Below are 13,729 nucleotides of genomic sequence, written 5' to 3'. Positions count from 1 at the left end.
CCAACCCCCACCGCCTTTGCTGCCTGGGCAAAGGCGGCATTACGATCTTGTCAAGCTGAGCTTTATACTGTAATCTCCTTTATCAGGATTAATTAGAAATTTAAACTTTAATCTTATCAGTGGAATCCTGCAGCAAGCGTTTCCCCCAGTGCCACGGCTCAGAATTTCTGTGTTCCTCGTTAAAAGCTAATTTGGGATATGGATTTCACTCCACCAGCAAAGCCCCCCTCATCTTTTCTTGCCCCCCCCCCACCCCATATATGCTCCACTTCTCATTAACTCTCTCAAACTCCCTCACTTCTCTCCCCCATACACCCCCCTGCCTCTGACTGGCCGCCTTACCTCTCCACCCATCCTCAGATGTGCTGAACGCCCTCTGCTTGCCTTTCCTGCTTTTCTGTTCTTTTTTGCTCACCTCTCAAGTCCTCACTGGCTGTCACGCTTGGCATGGGGAGATGTGCATAGCGCTGGCTGCCTGCCCGCCAGACGATTACTGGCGCTTTCTGCACATCACGCTCCATCTCTAGATAGCGACAGTGACCAAAAGTCACAAACACGGCCCTCACCTTTCCTCAACCTCTGCCGACCGAGGTCTCTGAACCCCACCATGACACTTTGTGAAAATGTTTCACCTGTGTCACAGCGGACCTGTGTCAAACCGCTGGTCATTTAGGATCTCTGTCTGACCCCTGTCACAGCAGACCTGTATGAAAACCCCTGGTCATTTAGGATCTCTGTCTGACCCCTGTCACAGTACCTGTGTCAAACCCCTGGTCATTTAGGATCTCTGTCTGACCCCTGTCACATTACCTGTGTCAAAACCCTGGTCATTTAGGATCTCTGTCTGACCCCTGTCACAGTACCTGTGTCAAACCCCTGGTCATTTAGGATCTCTGTACCCCTGTCACATTATCTGTGTCAAAACCCTGGTCATTTAGGATCTCTGTCTGACCCCTGTCACAGTACCTGTGTCAAACCCCTGGTCATTTAGGATCTCTGTCTGACCCCTGTCACAGTACCTGTGTCAAACCCCTGGTCATTTAGGATCTCTGTACCCCTGTCACATTACCTGTGTCAAACCCCTGGTCATTTAGGATCTCTGTCTGACCCCTGTCACAGTACCTGTGTCAAACCCCTGGTCATTTAGGATCTCTGTCTGACCCCTGTCACAGTACCTGTGTCAAACCCCTGGTCATTTAGGATCTCTGTCTGACCCCTGTCACATTATCTGTGTCAAACCCCTGGTCATTTAGGATCTCTGTACCCCTGTCACATTATCTGTGTCAAAACCCTGGTCATTTAGGATCTCTGTCTGACCCCTGTCACAGTACCTGTGTCAAACCCCTGGTCATTTAGGATCTCTGTCTGACCCCTGTCACAGTACCTGTGTCAAAACCCTGGTCATTTAGGATCTCTGTCTCAGGGCACCTACCTCACCTGCGCCTCCTGTTGCCAGGATACAGGCCACCTCTCTCCGCCTAATTCTCCCCATGAGCACATTAAGTCCCGTTCCAGGCCGGTGACTTGCTTCCCGCTCCTTCACCCCCCCCTTCTCTCCAGCTACAGGGGGCCATGTGGGGCGATTAGCTCTCGCGAACGCTTAGTCACGTTCACCGCGTGTGGGGCACAGGTGCCTCAGTCTCTCTTTGACGGGTGTAAACGACCAGAGCGGGGCCCCGTGTCGCAGTCGATAGCGATGGCTGAGGTCCTGCAGAGGAGCACTAGGCAGGAACAAGTAGCCTACTGCTCGGTACCATTTCGGGAGCCTTCTGCGCTCGTACCACCCACCCCCTAGTCTCACGCTGTAGCCTGCCCTGCAGCTGCTGTGCCGTGTCCCTCACCAGAGTTTTAGTGCCGTTACAAACGAGACAGCCATCAGCCTTTTCTTGCTCAGTTGAAGGTTTAATAAGTGCTGCTGTGAATGTATCTGAAATCATCCAAACCCCCCCGCCCCCCCCCACACACACACACACTCCTTTTGTGTAGAGGAAACTCTGTTCTCTCCAAGATTGGCCCCCAAATGGTACTGATTCATGAACACCATGCCTGTCAGTACTTTTATGTCCTTTGGTCATGCCCCTGCCCGGCTCGACATGAGATCTCGGGCTTCTGACTTATCTGTGTTTTGCATCCCTTTAAGGCCAGGGATAGATTTGGGGCCGGCTGCATGCTTGCGTACCCCGGCTGCAGGCTCTGTCATTAGTGCAAGCCCCGGGGCAGTAGTGCTGCCGGGATCGTGCTTTGCTCTTACGCTCCCCTTTGATCCCGTGCTCTCGCTCGCTTTCTCCCTGCTTCTGTCCAATATATTTGATCAGTTCTGCACCCATAAATCATATATGATCCTAAAACGAGGGGTGGAAATTTCCAGAGGAATGGCTGCGGCCGGGTTCGCCTTCGCTCCCTCCCCCCGCTCTCGCCCACTCTCGGCTGTCAGCAAAAGCGCTGCAATAGCAGGGTCCTGATTTCCCCAGTGATGTGGCGTGATCTCGGTCAGGCTTTCGAAGGGAAGGTTGAGTATACAGCTGCCTCACCTGTAACTCTCTCCAAAATGACCTTGTTGGTGCTCTGTCTTTGCCTTATTGATGTTTTATTTTTACCCCATAAGTTTGTATCCATAAGAGACTGGGTTGGCCTGTCAGTTTGACTGACGGTGCAGAATTCTCTACACAAGGCCTGTTGCAATGCTAAATATGACTGACAGTTGGATTGTTCTAGCAGTCCGCCTTACCTAGCCCTCCCCCTTTCTGAGCATGGTAGGTGCAGTGCGCTGTGATTGGATGTCGCTCGGATAGCCTTTAGCAGTGGTTCTCAAACTCGGTCCTCAGGCCCCACCGCTGTGCTTGTTTTCTAGCTATCCCTGCCCTGCACACTGCTGATTACCTAGATCAGGTGTGTTCAGTCAATCAGAAGCTGAGGACTGGTGTATGGGGCAGGGATGGCTGGAAAACAAGCAGGGAAGTGGGGCACGAGGACCAACTTTGAGAACCACTGGTCTGTAGGAAGAAGCAGGTAGTTTCGAAACTGGATCCAGTGATGGGTGTTGATTTCAGGTCTTGTGTTCTTCCAAGGAGAGAGTGCAAAGGGACAAAGCAAAGATCTTATGAATCTGCAGCCACTTGGAGTCAAGGTTCATTATATAGAATGATGCCCCATTCAGAAATCCTGACTTGTCTGATAGACATTAGTCTATTTAGCTCATATGTAGCGGCCCTTTTGCTGAGAGTTCAGTACTCTAACTATTGCTCCAAGTGAACAGCCATTAGGCTTGGTGTCTTGTCTAGCAACTTCCACAAAGGAGATTAGCAGTAGAGAATACCTGGTAAGGCTTGATGGCTTTTTGCATGAAGTTGTTTCCTGTGGTCCTGTGTGCATTTAGTGTGTTTTAAATAATGAGCCGTCATAAGAGAGCCAATCCTGTTTAATTAAATGTCGTTGGGCATAAAACATGTTGCCTCCGTGTTGCCCTTTAGCTCTCCCTCTCGCTCTAATTGTGATGCCTTTCTGTGGCCTGCTTGTGGTTGTTGGCAGGCCAGAGGATCCCACCAGCCATGCCTCTGAGTGTGCATCTCATTTGGCTTCAGTGAAGCTGCCACTTCTGGCTGTGGGCAATTGTAGTCCCCTGTCCCACGCTTGGCTTCACTCTGTCACAGATTGTGTGTCACATGGAAGGTAGGGGGCGCTGTGTTTGGGTCTGCCCCTGGGCCTCTCCAGATTACTCCATGGCTGAAACCCTCACGGGCATTGGAGGAGAATGGTGTGTTTGCCGCTCTGTCATTCTTCCTCCTCTTTATCCCGGCTGTTTCTCTGAGCAGACTTTACGCAGAAATGTCTCCAGTGATAGAAGTATCTCCCACTTCCCTGTTCGGTCGCTGGGATAATCTAGGCTAATCTGCCCCGTAGGCTAATCTCCAAACCTACTGAGTCACCTGCTTTTTTTTTTGCCTCCCCCCTCCAAATTACCATGACTGTGTTATAAATGAGGCTACCTAAATTCAAGGGAATATTGGAGAAGCGCGTCACATTTTCCCTGCAGTGTTGTTGCTTTTTATCACTGGCCTCCCTGAACTCACTGGCGCTCACTTCATGTCGACCCCAAGGTTTAGCCTTCAAGTGCGTTTTCCCTATTTGCTCACTCACATGCTAATGGACATTAATATTACAGATGACTTGAAATACAGCGAGGCTGAACTCGTGCTCACAGGACTGAGCTAACACGACACGCGTTGTTTCTGGACGGAAACCTCGAGCAAGCCAAGAGCATCATAGGTGCAGCTGGCTCCTTTCTGGTCCTTAAAGGCGCTTCCTGCCTCTGATTGGTTGCCGGTGGTGCTCAGGCAGCAGGGCACAATAGTGCATGTTGGTCAAGGGCTTTGTATGGGGAGGTGAAGTGAGCTTAGCAGGTCTTGATGTGGGGGGCAGGGGGACAATAACACAGGAGTGTGTAACAGTGCACCAACCTGGACTGGACCACCAGTAAGGGCTACAGTATTAAATAATAGGAATAAATGGCTCCCAAAACAGATCCACGTAGATATCCTGGGTATGGATGTTCCCAGTTTGGTTGCAGCTAATTGCCTTCTGCCAAAAAAAAAACGTAATTAGTGGGACAAGTGTAAAAAAATAAAAAAATAACTGTGCTTTAATTTGCTAACAGATCCATCTGGAAGATTTAGGCTGAGCTATTCTTGGAGTGGTTGCCTTTTTTCCCGTCTCCCACCACAGACTATCTGCAGTATTCTTAAAAAGCCCATCATACAAACTACCAGGTCCTTGAAATCGAATAGTGGGAGCGGGGTGGGGGGGGGGGGAGCGGCTTGGACACTTCGATTTCATTTCAGCAGAGAAAGGCTTCTCAGCTTGGCTTCAAAGTGTAGACCAGGTCCATTATGCTTTTCACAAAGTCAGGAGCCGAAGATGCAGCCTGTTAAGTTAATTCGGTCTCCTGCAAAGTCAAGCAAATTACCACATTAAAGTCAGGTCTAGTCTATTTAGTCTATAGTGTATTATAGTTCCCTGGCACAAGCTGGGACCAGGTTCAGCAGCGCCAGTACGTGCCCCCGCCCCCCATCGCATTGTTTCAGCTTAGCTGTTTGCGGTATTTGCACGTGTGGTAAACAGCCTGTTTGCTGGCTCTCCACCTCAGCCCCTTCTGCTTTTTAAACCCTTTTCAGTCTCTTTAGAATAGCTTGCTTCCAAACGAATGTGTCGCAGTCTAGTTTGACCCCCCCCCCCCCCCCCAACGCCACTGACATTTGCGGTCGGTTGTTCTCGTTATGCTGTTCCTGTGGCTGCTGATTAGCGCCCAGCACCAAATCCATCCTTCCCCTTCCTGAACTCCACCTCCTCCTGAAATAGGAGAACAGAGCCCGAGTCAGAGCTCCAAAGGTCACAGGGAAGAAATGACCCAGTTTCTCCTTTGCACTTGGGCCAGGATCTGGTTCCCAAGCTCAGGCTCCTTTCTGCTCCTAATTATCCACCGTGGGCCCTGGTGCCGTCACTTGCTGATAGCCCCTAGCTACGGCCCACATTAGCCCAGCCTTGACACACATTCCCTGTGCCTGGGGGGCGAGGGCACCCCTCGGGGGTGTGACCCCCTCAGTGAAAGGCAAGCTTGGCCACCACCACCCACTTCCCCTCCATTTTATCTCCCTTGTTCTTGGTTGTTTGTCACCTAAGCTGCTTCTGCCTGGACCACTTGGGGGCCTACATACACCTTGGGCCTCACACCAATGCAGAGAACTGGGGACAGAGAACTGGGACCAGTGCTGAGTATTGGACGTGAAGCTGCCTGATCAGCATAGGAAAACAAAAGTAAAGCACTGGCACTAATGTGGATCAGGCTTTCTCAGTCCAGTCCTCGGGGACCCTCAAACTGTCCACATTTTTGCTCCATCCTATCACGCCTGGCCCAAATGATCCACAAACACCGAACACCTAGTTCAGGTATGCTGGGAGTTGGGAGGGAGCAAAAATGTGGACCGTCTGGGGGTCCTGGAGGACCAGGTTAAGAAACACTGGTGTAGATTACAGTTTCTAAGATTGCGGTCCTGGTACAAAATAAGTATAGGAGTTGGTATTTTGGCTTGAACCAAGCTGATTTCTAGTGACTGACTGTCTTCACTGACTCTGAAGACTCCTAATGCCGGCTACTAAAATATGACTCGTTTCATTTATTAATACATATGTTGATATGAATACTTAACATTAAGGGAACACTTTAGTACATTTATTGCATTCGTCGTCTTTGTTGTAGCTCCTCTTAGAATTTTCTGTTACAGCGCTGGTTCAAGGAAGATTTGAAACATTCATGCCCATTTTCAGCTGAGTAATGAGAGCTCTTCTGTGCCCTGAACAATGGTGCTGCTTTGTGAGGAAAATTTAAGCAGGTGAACAGATGTCAGATGTGTGGAAGATGCTGATGTAGGAAATGTATACAGAACTTCACTGCTTCTGGTACAGTTTGCGTTCGGTAGCTAAGTTTATAAATCAAGTTCTGTATATCAATGGATTATTTGTCATTAGAATTGCTGAATTTTAGCAAGTGTTAGCAAGGTAGTAGGCCAACTGAGCATTGATTATGTTGGAGTTGAAAACAGATTTCCTTTATCATCATTCAGAGTGCTGAGTGTGAACTAAATGAATGCAATTTGTTTAATCTGTCGTAGGATGTGCAATGAGGGAATCCATTGTTCTAAATTTTTCTGGCTCTTGCTTGCAGCTTATTTGCAGAACGAAATGCTGTGTCGATATTTCTCAGCAATGGAGGGCCACAAAGATGACATGGACTACTGCAGAAATCTGGGGGTGAAGATTAATGATGAATGCATGGTTTTTGCATCCTCACCCTGTGTGTTCCCCAAAAAGGCCTACTAGTATTTGGCATCTATAAACTTAAAGATGGTGTGGCTCTGGTTTTCACTCTGGCTACCCAGAATACCACAATCAGTGAGGTTGCCCTTAGCCTGACAAGTGAGGGACCATGCCGACGTGAGACACTGAACCAAGGTAACAGCAACGTGAAATGTTCGCTTCAAGGTCACGCTGCACTCCCGTGAAACAACCAGGGCTGTCATCTCATCTCCACAGAGCTCATCGGTTGCTATAGTGCTCAACGAAGTGCGTAATGATTGAAAAATCCAGAGTAATTAAAGCAGGGAACAGTGGGGAATTAATTCTGATCTTCATCTATCTCGCGTTCCACCCACATTACACCCTCCATCCCCACAGGGCCGAGGTAGCTGCTTATTAATGATACCAGGCCTCCAGCAATCCCATTGGTTGTCTGTACTGTTTGACCACTAGGGGGAGCTGTGTAAGATTGTATTGTGAAGTTTTGCTAGTTTCTCCAAATATAAATATGAGTTTGGCTCATGTCTACATGAGGCTGAGTATGCTATCTTGGGATCTGACTCTTGGGGGCTTATGAGGTAGCGTGTTACTCTACTTGGTTCTGTAGGTTAGGGCTGAGGTTCGTGTGAGGTAGGGTGGTACTCTGCTTGGTTCTGTAGGTTAGGGCTGAGGTTCATGTAAGGTAGCGTGTTACTCTGCTTGGCCCTGCTGGTTCAGGGCGTAGTCTCCGTATGACTTGGTATATTCTACTTGGCTCCATAGGTCTGTTGCGAAGGCAAGTCACGTCTCCCTTGACTGCGAACGGCTTCTTGAAGAGGCTCCGCACGCAGCCAGGTGTTGTGTGGCTGTCTGTGAAGCACTCACCTCCGCTCACCTCTGCTCAGCTCATCAGGCAGGGCTGCAGGGAGCCTTGTGCTGATGCCGCGCACCGCCTCTGCGCAAATGTCACTCCGTGCACAGAAATGAAATTCGCATGGGCCTCTGTGACAAACACTGACATTACACATCTCCTCACCATTCCGCTGATTTAGTAAATGACACGCAGCCGTCTGTATGCGAGTGTGTGTGTGTGTGTGTTACCTTTTTTGCACTCTACCATTTCCTGCCGTCTGCATTTTCTGGTCCATCATCCTCAGCCTGTGTCAGAAATGTAATCATGGCTGGAGTGATGCTTGAGGGGATAAAAAAAAAAAGATTGGGTGAGGAGAGAGAAACCCATTTGTGTATCCACTCAATTACCGCCAGGCTCTCTCCCTGGGCTAGCGCAAAGTCACCTTCACAAACCCGCTCTGACAATGGCATTTGGAAAGAGACTGCTGGAAATAGTAATGCACTGTTTTAAAGTCCCCTATGCGGTGGTGGACCGTGGGGAGGGTGGGGCCTGCCGCTTCGGTGACACTTTGCCTCTTTAGAGGGTAGCCTGTTAGCATACACTCTTTAATTAAAGCAGCCAAGCCTTGGGGCGTGGCTCTGCTGTCCCACAATGCACTAGGAAAGGAAATGCGGTCGAGAAGGCTTGATAGTGCACAGGCAGTGGTGTAGTCGATGCAGAGGTCCTGGAAAACTAGGCGGAGCTCTGAGATTATGTGATTGTTTCCTGTGTCTAATAGGATAGGTTGCAGGTGTGCTTGGAGTCTCACCAGTCTTGGGTGTCTTGGGATCCCTGGGCGGGTGAGGTTCTTTTCATTCCCCATTCTTCACCAGGCCCCTGGTGGCGGAGGGGTGTGGAGAGGATAGCCAGCTGGCTAGCTTGGAGCAGGGGCATGTGGCTCAGGGTACTGGGGGCCTATGTGGGTTGGATGTGCTGGATCGAGTCAGATGTCGGCTTCTGCTCCGCCTAGCAGCCCGTAGAGACGAGCGGCTCTGTTTATAGCGAGGAACTCTGGCCAGGCCCCCTGTTGCTGGCCCTGGGTCCTCCCGCTTCATCTCTCTTCTCGTGAATTGATGGGCTCCCTTGATCCCTGTTCTGGCCCGCCATGGACCTGCTACTCAGGCAGCCACTTCACCCGTACCTGCAGCATCCACCCGCACATGTCCGTCTGCGGGGCCTGCATGGGCGGGGCCTGCACCCGCTAATCGGGCGGCCCCTTCACTCATACCTGCAGCATCCACTCTCACCCGTCCATCTGTGTGTCCTGCACGGCGCCCCCACGCACTCCATAATCAGGCAGCCGCTTCAGCCGCAGCTGCAGTATCCATCCGCACACGTCTGTCTGTGTGTCCTGATTGGGGCCACCATGCCCACACTGCAGTCGCATTCTGGATGCAGCTCATGCCAGGAGTAGTTTCATAAATAATAACTGTCATATTGTTCCGAGCCAAAACCTCTCTCCCTCCAAAATGGACATCAGAAGTAGCTGCGTGTGTTTAACAGTGCCCGGGGATCCAGCTGAGTGATGATCAGAGCCCCTTTAATATGGCTGTATCTGTCCAGTGTGCTCTGGTGAGTGAGTGCATGTGCACACACACGCGCACACACACACACATACTTGTTCTTTTGTGGTCATTACTGAAGCAAGAGAGGGCAGTCAGGACAGCTGTACGTGAGACTGGAACGCTCCTGACAGCATCTGTATGCACCCCCACCCTCCTCCAGCAGACAAGGCCAGCCCCCTCGGCTGCCTCGCGAAGTGGCAGGCTCACCTGTCTCCGAGGACCTTGACTTCCCTTCCAACAGCTCCTCTCGGACTCCGAGAGCCTGCCTCCGTCTGTCTGCTTGTATTTGTGTGTTAGAGTTGCTGTGTGTCTCTGAGAGTGATTGCGATTGTATGCTCTGCAATATTCGGCTTTTGCTACGTTGGGAAGGTCTTTTTGGTACAGTAAGAATGAAGACCAGAACAAGGTCCTTCCTCATCCTCTTCCCCCTTCAGCAGATTCATTGTCTTTGCCCATGAAATCTCACAGTATCTCTGTGCTTTAGCTGCTAGCTGCTAACTAGCCTGTGGTCACCAATTACAGATGCTAACTAGTTGGTGAAAGCATGAAAGTAGGGTGGGTTAGGGTACTCTATGGGCCCACTAGGAGTGTGTTATAGTAACAGTGCTGTTTTTCCGTCGCTCACACCCAGAGGCGGGCATTTCAGATCCAAAAAGTAAAAATCCAGACCAAGATTTGTTTCAAAAAGCCAGCTAACTACTATGTAACTGTGACTCTTTATACTCGACTGGTTTGTTGAAACAAAATCCTGGTTTGGATTTTTACTTTCTGGACCTTAAACCTCCACCTCTAATATTTTATTTTATAGTCGTTCCCTCAAGTTTCCAGTGCTTAATGAGAATTAGAAATCTGCACATCATGAAATAAATGGAAAGGGGCGAAAACTTGTGGTGTGCTGGGTGGTCTCCAGAACAATTAAAGCCTCCTCTGAAGTTTCTCTGTTTGCTGAACTGCAATGATGATGGACCTGAAATGTCCACCTGTGCTCACAGCCAACTGCCTGTTTGCTGGTCAATTCAGCTCTTCCCGCTTGTTTGTTTAGGTGGCACTGCCCTGCCAGAGGGCAGAGGTGGCAGCATTTACTGCAAATGAGATGGCTGGTGACATCAACACGTGCTTTTTTTCCGGAATGGAAGGCCTGAGGGCTTCTTGGGATGTGAAGCGACCGCATTAGCACTCGAGCTCCAAGTGCTATGGCTATGTTTGTCCCGTATCTAAGGCTGGTTGGCATGAGAGCATCAATCTGTCGGTCGACGTGTCCCTGATAAACAGTTTTGTATGCAAGGCCTGTGGGGGACCAAAAGTGAGGCCTTCTATAGGTCATCATGAGCCCGTTAGGTCACCTTCAGAGCTAGCCAGGGAGGCAGTCTGCGCAAAGGTGTATGCATTTGTTTTTTGTCTCAAAGTATAAAAAAAAAGAATAATTTCTGGTAAGTGTTACACAGGCTACTCACTGGCTACTCGTGGGCGACTAGTAGGTCACAGTGGACGTGTTGGTGATCGCCGTAATATTGTGACATCCTTGCTAATAACAGTAGCTTGTGACCTGAAGCATGCTAAATGATGCAACAGCGTGAAGGTGGCGGTCTGATTGTCGTGGCCGCTAGGAATGTCTGAAAGATTGCGATCGACATGTTTGTCAATCACTGCCTTTAGATTTTTGAAAACTTGACTGCCCTTTTGAGACACCGGAGGGAGCACTTGAGCTAGTGTGTGTGTGTGCACGTACACAAATGAAGTCCCATTTTTAACCAGCAGGCCTGCACGCCTGAGCCTTGTCCCGACATGGGGCTCAGGCCACACGCCACGTGTGCTGTCAGACTTGACGTCTCTGGTCGGATCACCGATAAGCTCCTTCCAGGAATTAAAGCTCAGGGCAGCAAAGCCTAAGTTCACAGTTCAGTAATGTGCTACCGTTTTGCGGGGTGCTGTGCCACGTGATCATTGCGGAGGGCTGTACCATAAAGTCCTTGTTGGGTGCCCTGGGCCTGGCTGTTAGGGACTCATGCGGCACAGTGCTCCTGTAAGGGCCTGATCCTGCCTGCCCATGTACTCCTTAGCATAAGTATCTGTTTTGCCAGCTACAAGGTAGCGGGTGGATGTTATGGCCTGTATGTGAGCGTGCAGTAACGTGGGTATCTCCCTTTGCTTTCTCTCTAGCTCTCACTTCCCCATTTCGCTTACTCTGCTCTTTCAGCACTATAATTGAGCCGTTATAATTGCTGGCATAAATAAACAGGAAAAGGCCACCTAAATACAGCAGCCAGATCTCTTTCATATGAATAAAGTCAGACACCTCTGATATTTTTTCTGACTCATTAGTTATAGGCTATAAGGCTTCGTTTGAGGGACTGTTACGCATTTTTATAGTGTGTGATCTCCAAATAGACACACACTGTATTATTTTAACGTCTTAACGTAAGACCCTGTAATCTAACACCTTCTCAACATCCGGTTACAGGACAAAAACATGAACACGATATGTACTATACAGGAATATGCCCACTCCACCTGCAAGGATTATGCTTGAGTAGTTTTGGGTGTTTTATGGTTTTTGTGGGTATACAGTTTACGATATATTAGTAAATTATTTCTATGACTATTACTTCTGTTCCCTTTAAACTCTTTACCTTACCTTTATTCCTATTGTTGCACTGAGCATGTAAATGACAAAAGAATTTCCCTCGGGATAAATAAAGTTTTTTCTTATCTTATCTTAAATAAGGTTAATAAGCAACGGGAATAGCATAGCTGCAGTTTTCGCTTTTGCCAATAGATGGCAGTGTTTACACGTGTATCTTTAATTTCTGACTCAATAGTCAATGTTTTATTTTCTCTGAGATAAAGCCGCTGTCACCTTATTGCCTCCTGTTTCTCTTTGCTGTATGTGGTCTTTCTCCCTGCTCATGGCTGCAGCTACCTATCAGTTAATTATATGTATGCTTTGGTCATTATGGTCTGTTCCATCACTTCCCCGTATGATGACCTTAGCTAAAGTGAAAACTACAGCCTAGTTTAACAGTCTAAGTGCGGTTGCTAAACATCCTTAGCTGCACATTAGCATTTGTGGTTGGAATACGAAGCTAGTCAGTAAGTAAGAAATATCAAGAATGGCGGAAAAGATTAAACAAGCTCTCCTTATTGGCTGAGTGTGTCACCACTGAATTCCCCAGCGGTAAGCGCTGTAAATGTTTCTCAGGATTCCACAGGCGTTAAATGTGTCAAATGTGAGAGGCCCCTCCAGAGCAGGGAGGGTATAACGAAAACCAGATTTTGTGCAGCTTCTCCCAGCTTCTCATGGTCTCAGAATCCAGAGAAATGGTGTGGAAAATGAAGGAAGAGATAAAGGAGAAGGTGCAAAGCCACTTTGCTTTTGAGCTTTTTGATGGGACATTTTGATTTCATTTACTTGCTCAGCCTGTAGTATTTCATGCTGTTATAAATGGATACTGGTTGTAGTAAATTTTTTTCAGTTTATTTGTGGTGGGTAATGAGTTGATATTTATTATTTGCATTATTTTATTAGTCTCAAACGGATTCTCCTGGGTTTATAATATTCAGCCTTGCAGTTGCGGCAAACAGACACCAGATGTGCGCAAGTGAGCAAAGCTGAAACCCCGCCCTCAAGCCTGCCCCTTCGGTCTGGCCCTCCCATTTCCTTCCCCCATGCCCCCCTTTCCGTCCACACCCAGCCATCTGCTGCTGCGTCATATTGTCCTGGCTCACATGCCCTTCCTGGCTTTCTTCAGACAAACAGGATGAAAGGGGCCCTTTCAGCCATTCAGCCCCCCTTTATAGTGTTGCCCTTAGCAACCGGCTTCACATTGGCCAGCTGGCCGTCTTCCTCTCCAAGACAAACACTTGGCCCCTACTCCCCTCCCCCACAAAGGAACATGGCACACATATCCATAATGGGACATTTAAAGTTTAAAGGGCTGTTTCATCTGTTCTTTGCTTTTGCCCACAGCTGTGCCTGATGTTTTGTTTCGCGTCTGAATAGTGAGTCATGTTTCCCTGATACTTATTAATCCAGCTGATCTAGATGGCACAATAGATCTATGACTTTGAGAAAGTTCCCTACGGTCCAAGTAAGTAACAAAAGAAGGTTAATGTGCCCGTCTTCTGTGTGCAGGGTTTTAACAAAACCCTGGTCTCGCACTACAAAAGCAGCTCAGCTTTATGTTGAAATAGCTCATAGCAGAAATCTGCTGGAATCTGAGGTCTGGAGCAACTTGGAACAAATTTTTTGTATTCGTTTTCTTTTTTTTTTTTGTGAATTCCAATAAGTGGAATTCATTTTGCCTGCAGTTCAGAGGTGGCCATTGGGGGGCACTCTTGCTTCATGTTTGCCTTATTTATGGGCAAAAAAATCTGTCATATAAAGTGAAATGACAGAAATAGTTCTAACCCCCCTCCACACGATGAGCCATGCTAATGTAAACCA

At 48.6% G+C, this 13,729-nt stretch overlaps 1 long non-coding RNA gene across 1 annotated transcript; it reads right to left on the bottom strand.

The window, feature by feature from the left end:
- Positions 1-711: 711 nt before the first annotated feature.
- Positions 712-1,423, bottom strand: LOC125750246 (uncharacterized). The gene is made up of 3 exons (XR_007400310.1): positions 1,332-1,423; positions 1,070-1,175; positions 712-810 (listed from the first exon to the last, which is right to left on the bottom strand). It is a non-coding gene; the product is annotated as an uncharacterized LOC125750246 (long non-coding RNA).
- Between the last annotated feature and the right edge of the window lie 12,306 nt (positions 1,424-13,729).

The sequence above is a fragment of the Brienomyrus brachyistius genome, chromosome 10, assembly GCF_023856365.1.
Source record: "Brienomyrus brachyistius isolate T26 chromosome 10, BBRACH_0.4, whole genome shotgun sequence".
Classification (NCBI taxonomy): Eukaryota; Metazoa; Chordata; class Actinopteri; order Osteoglossiformes; family Mormyridae; genus Brienomyrus; species Brienomyrus brachyistius.
This window is presented reverse-complemented; position numbering and strand designations above follow the sequence as displayed.